Consider the following 6,715-nt stretch of genomic DNA (forward strand, 5'->3'; position numbering starts at 1 on the left):
GGATGCGTCCCTTCCTCCTTGTTTTTAAATATTAGTGCTTATTAGTCATTACACCTCGGTAAAATGATAGAGGACGTTGTGTACTCTCACTCCTGGTCTTCATTTTGTGTGGTACTATCCGGTGGCACCAGGAGTTCCCAATATATTTGGACTTACCCTTGTACGTCATACTTATGGATGCTTCTATCGTTAACTGACTATACAACCTTTTTGTCATTATTTATTTTTAATTTGGCAATTTCACTTACATGTATAACATCTACCTACAACAATGACATTGTATTCTTAAGAGCCTATACGTTTCATACCAGACTGGAATGGAAGACGCTGACACAGACAATTGCGATCGTTTCTGCTGTAAAGAGTATGTAGAGGATTCCTCAGATTTGGAGAAATGTTATGAAGAAAAATTTGACCTGTTTAACATTAAACCTTGGGAAAATACTTATAAGCATATAAATGACACCAAAGACCAGCAAGATTGTTTTTCTCGAGTGAAGGTTGAAGATCGCTTTTCTGAGTCAGAGAAAGACAATGAGAATATACCAAGTGACTATTGCAAAATGGAAGAAAATGATGATACGTCTGAGTAAAACTATTCTGATAGAAATATACACAGTACAGTTTATGATGAAGATAAGGCATTGGAAAAGAAGGTAAAGTTTCCCGAGTCAGATAATATCAATGAAGATGAGCAAGATTTTCCTTGGAGGAAGGAAGGCATAATTAATTCCCAAGAGTCAGAGAAAAGTGATAAGCACCGATGTGATGTAGAGAACGAAGACTCTACCCAGGACTCTGAAACATGTACAAGTGATGCAGAAAGTAGTAGTGCATTGGACGAGAACAAGAAATCTGAATTCAAGTTTCAAATACACCACAAAGAATGGATTCAGCTGGATAAACCTATGTACAGAAGACTCGGTGGTTCAATGTTGTTCACTCAAATTGTGCTTTAATCTTCAAATATAATCTGATAGCTAAATCAAAAGAGAGCAATATTGTATGGATAATTTTCTGTATGAGGCGCCGTTTTAATATTTTTGAAGTATTTTCTGATATCAAAAAATCATTTTTTGATATCAAAAATTATATTATTTGATATCAAAAATGATTTTCTGATATCAAAAATTCGAATATTTGATATCAAAAAATCATTTTCTGATATCAAAAAATACATCATATTTTCTGATATCAAAAAATATAATTTTTGATATCAGAAATTCACATTCTTGATTATCAAAAATATAAGACATTTTCTGATATCAAAAATTCGAATTCCTGATATCAAAAAATCATTTCTGATATCAAAAAATCGATTTTCTGATATCAAAAAATGATTTTCTGATATCAGGAATTCAAACTGATTTTTTGATATCACAAATAACATTTTCTGATATCAGAAAATAAAAGAAAATGGCGAAAAATCTTTACATAAATAATGAATACTCCCTTGACCCATATAAAATCGCTGAACTAGGCCTACAATCTACAGTGCCCGATTTGCTTTCTAAAATTCGTTGATATTTCAGATTCTTTGAAGATTTTTTTTTTAACGATAGAAGGAATTTTATAAGGTTCTTGATAATTCTGGACATATTCAAGTTCGGGTTACTTTCTGCATCCGGAGTTTTGGCGGTAGTCTATCTATTTTGTTCTCCTCGTTTGTCATTGAATTAACAATCAGGTAAAGAGTTCATATATATATATATATATATATATATATATATATATAAAGTCAAAAAATAAAATCCAATACTCAAACTTTTATCTATAGCGCTTTCGCCCTGCGGGCTCGTCAGTAGTATATATATATATAATGCAAATGTAATGAATATCAACCCTTTTTACTGGTAATCTTATTTATGATGACTTATTTTCTTAAAATCCTTCTATAACATCAGTATATGTGATTTGAAAAATGGAGGATAATGGGACTGCTGAGCATGACATGTTAAGGAACATTCAAGAAGCCATCATGACTGGTAGTCGTTGTTTTGTACAGTGCGTCTCCATGATCACCATTCTCCACGGGTCTCGTTTGCACATCTTCAGGATTGACCCCGTTCACTTCATAGCGAATTGCGGACAAAGCAGTGCTGACCATTGTAGATATGGAAGAATTTGCCATAATGAATTAGATCTAGATTCACCATTTATTCCCCACGTGCATAGGTAGCAGGGGACAGTTTCGCACTATAGGCCCGGTCAACTTTTTCAAAAAATGGAATTACCCCGTATTTGAAGTGATATTACATGTGTAAAAATGTATACAATAATTTTAGGATGCATGTCAAATGTAGCCGAGTGCTTAGTAAAAATGTTGATATACAACATGTAGGTGTCACCATGATTCCTAGCATATAGATGGGTGCAAATACGAAACTAAGACACGTGGTCAGTTGCTGAAGAAATTCCGGTGAAAACATGCAGGGTCTAGCAAAAGGTCTGTAGCTGTGAGGGAAGGTGGATGGCCCCATATGAGAGGTAGATTTTTGAGAAGGGCAGATAGGGTTCTTGATTGTGCACAGTGTCTAAATCCCCATGTTTGGTACTGTGATGGTGTAGGGGTGGTGCGGATTAGCCCAAATGAGGGAAAATCAAAGCAAAAAAGGGGAACCTGCTCAGAGCATGTTTTGTGCACCAGCACCAGTATTTATAGATTACATGTAATTTAGGGTCATAATTTATTAACTACACTAATATGAAATACAAGTATTGACATAAAAGGGAAATATGATTTTTCATTAGTCTGTCATAATCTGACTTTGGTGTATACCCCCTATCCACATGTTTCAAAACCAAAGAAACTGTCCCCTGCCACCATACAAGGTTCGCAACTTCAGGCGGGAAGCTGAAGGTTGCATCACGGGGAGCATTCATTAAGTCGATCGTAGTTTTATATGAGTCTTATTTTCTGATATCAAAAAATCGATTTTCTGATATCAGAAAATACAAATCATTTTTTGATATCAAAAAATCATTTTCTGATATCAAGAAATCTAATTCTTGATATCAAAAAATGATTTTATGATATCAAAAAATCAAATTCTTGATATCAGAAAATCAAGTTATTTATTGATATCTAGAATTCGAATTGGAAATGATTGTTATCAAGAAGAAGTTAAAAATGTCTATTCACAAATTTAATAAATGACCATTTTGGCCCCACCCTGATATCAAAACCCCTACACCTGGGATCATCAAATTTAAAATTTTGGTAAAGAACTACGTGTTCTTTCTAAATATCTATTTAGTTTCAATATAGTATCAACAGCACTAAAGAAGATGTAATTTAAGTGTTTTACACATAAACACTATATAACAAGTTTGGCCCCGCCCTGGGGTCATAACCCCTACTCCGGGAATCATGAAATTTACAAATTTGGTAGAGGCCTTCCTGTTCTCCATCACCATGCATTTAGTTTGTCTTATACGTGTGCGGTTCTGAGAAGAATCTTTTTTGAAAATTGGTCAATTTTGGGCAATTTACAATTTATGTCCCCTTGTCCCAAAGATGCTTAATACTAAATTTGAAAAGAATTGGACAGCTAGTTATCAAGAAGAAGTTAAAAATGTTCAATTGTTAACGCACGACGACAACCAATTGCAATAGGTGACCTGAGTTTACTCAGGCGACCTAAAAATGAGGTTCTTCATAAAGAACGAAACATCAACCCAGGAAAGGCGTGTTGTCTTCTGTATGTTTCAGCCACAGGGTTGGCCAAATGTGCTGTAGTTCGTTCTAGAAAACGAAAATACAAAGACTACACCCTGGGAAATAAAAAAATAAAATGGCAAAAATCAAGTCTACTGGACAAAAAGAAGTTCAAATACTTCTCAGCCTCTTCTTAAAAGGAAATCGACAAAATGAGTTTTGCAGAGAAAGAAATCACATATCACGAATCTTGTGATGATGCATATGGTACAGAAAGTAAGGAGAAGAAAACAAACTTTGCACCATCAAGGACATCTACAAAACACAGTAAAGTAAACAATCAAAGTGAAAAGACATCCATTGCATCGTCATCAAAATGCTTTACAACTTAATTTGATTTTACTGATGCCAATGCTATGCCATGGGGAGGATTTGACCAAAAAACAAACCGCACAGGTATTTCGCTGTCATACACACGCACTATAGACAACATATTGACAGCAATGTACAACATTATTTGCCCTCGATCTGATGTTGCACAGAAGCTGTCTGCGAGTTATGATACCGCCACACATGTAGTGCTTGAAATATGTCTTATTGAAATGATGCAGCGGAAGTGGACGGAAGCAAAAATGAAATTTGTGACTGATCTCCTAAAGAAACATGGAACTAACATATATCTGTTTGGAACAGAATTTGAAATGACCATCAAATATCTTGTACGACTACAAAGACACACCTCCCAAAACATATTGCAAGAAATGTTTGGACAGCAGGTCCTCAAAACACGACCTCATTGAATTGGTACTTGGCAAGGATAGTAAGAACTTCATCCATGAACTCCTGGGAAATATAGCAATGAATCGATGCCCAGCTCAATGCAGATGTGCTACAGCCACACATCAAAGTTTTGACGAAATTCCAGTGCTCCTCTTCATGGCTATATATTTGGCGTCTGCTGCTGGAAGACAGAGGGTAGATACATTAGAAGAAGCACTGTTGACGATCAGCAGTATGATCTTTCTACAGTAACATTGAATAGACTTTCGGATGCTTGTGAGATCCAGTAGTGATAGTCCATGGTACAGCTATAATGGTCTTTGACACAGTAATCGATTTGTAAAGGTCAACAGCTTTGAATGCAGAGAAAATGAAACCGTTCTACATTTAATCTCTGTTTAACAAAATAACGTCTGAAGGACTTCCATTCAGTATCGTAAGACAAGGAAAAGTAAAGAGTTTTCAGTACATGAATTTTCTTTTACATTTGTCAGTGTTATTATCAGATAAGACACGAATTTTATTTATCAGGAATTGATACTTTTTACATTTTCGTTTATCTCGTATTTATTTGTCAAAGCAAATGACAAATGAAACCTGTAGTATTGCTTTGTACATGTAAGTCAAATGACTTTCAGGTTACAGGTATCTTCATGATCAACCGTTGAAATACAGTAATCCAGTGAGTGTTCTACCAAGCCTCTATCTTTGCTCCTCACAAAAATATTAACAGCTGTGAAGGATAAACTTCAAACGTACTGTGCCACTTCATATGCCAAAAGTAGTGTAAATCAAATGTGGAGTCTAAAAAAACTCTAAAGAACTTTTAGTGAATTTGAAATCGCAACACTTTTCTCAAATCAACAACATCAAAACAAATTACTTTTCAGCACTTTAAACGACCATTCCTCACGATGAATTAAAACTAAACTTTTTGACATCATAGATAAAACGGAAATATACATATGATCAGTCATTCAAAAAATTACTTTGTTAAACGCCACTCTGATCCCACGCACAAGTACTCTGAAGTTGAAATAACAATATCCTAGAGTTCCTCATTGACAATATCTTCGTGGTATTTGGTAATCAGGTATTCCAACAGTCTGTAAGGATTCCCATGGGCATGAGCTGTGTTCCATTCTTAGATGACCTGTTTTTATATTGATATGAAACTGAATTTATTCCAAACCTTCTACATGAGAAGAAGAAAAAATCTTGCTGTGGCTTTCAATTTGACATTTAGATATATCGACGTTTTATCTATCAACAATGACATTAAAGTTGAATGCAACCCAAAATATATTTACAGGATGATAGGATTAATCATATGATAAAAAGTCATACTATTCTGTTGATATACAGCCTAGATAAGCTTCAGTACTAATTTGAAAACGTCAAAAATTGAAATTCCCGCTATCTATTGAGGCTGCCATGATGTGGAACTCTTTTATATTCAAGACCATAAAAATCAATAATTTTGACGTCACACCATCTGTTCCAGTTTTTGATGAGATTCTAAGATCATTATTTAAAGATGTACATGTGGTAGATTTTATGAATAAACAGGTTTATGCCTTCCTGTCAAGCAATTAATTACACTAATGCGAAGAAATGTGAAAGTTGGTTTTTGTTGTTGTTGCTTTTGGGTTTTTTTTTTTTTTTTTTTTTTTTTTTAGAATTTCCTGACCCAACCAAGTCATCTGAAAAGAAAAGACTGTAAACTGTGGATCCATCATTTCCGTAATGAAAAGTTGAGATTCGAGACATTTGTTCCCGCGGGGATCCGAGTTAGAATAGTTTTTTAGTACTCCATATGAGTGAAAGATTCTCGAGGGGGAAACAGAACAGTCTCAAATCTAACTGTTCGTGACTTGTCATGTTTACAGTGCTACTGATGAAATAAACCGGAACCGACGATGTGACGTCATCAATTAAACTTCAATGATCGCTCTCTTAGCGGCGGGTATTTTAAAAAAAAATATGATTGATTAATATTGATTTAATCGTTAAGCAAGGATTTCTGTTGTTAAAGACAGTATTTACGTTATCAGTAAGTAATACTTTATTCATAAAAGCAACACTGTGGTTAGGGTTGCCTTTCCCTTTAAACTAGATGTCCCGTGTCACAGTAGGTGTGGCACGCTAAAGAACCCTCACTGCTCAATGGCCGTAAGTGCCGAGCAAAGCCCTAAATTTGAAGCCCTTCACCGGCAATGGTGACGTCTCTATATGAGTAAAAAATTCTCGAGCGAGACGTTAAACAAGATACAATCA

The sequence above is a fragment of the Ostrea edulis genome, chromosome 4 (genome assembly GCF_947568905.1).
Source record: "Ostrea edulis chromosome 4, xbOstEdul1.1, whole genome shotgun sequence".
In the NCBI taxonomy this organism is placed as follows: Eukaryota; Metazoa; Mollusca; class Bivalvia; order Ostreida; family Ostreidae; genus Ostrea; species Ostrea edulis.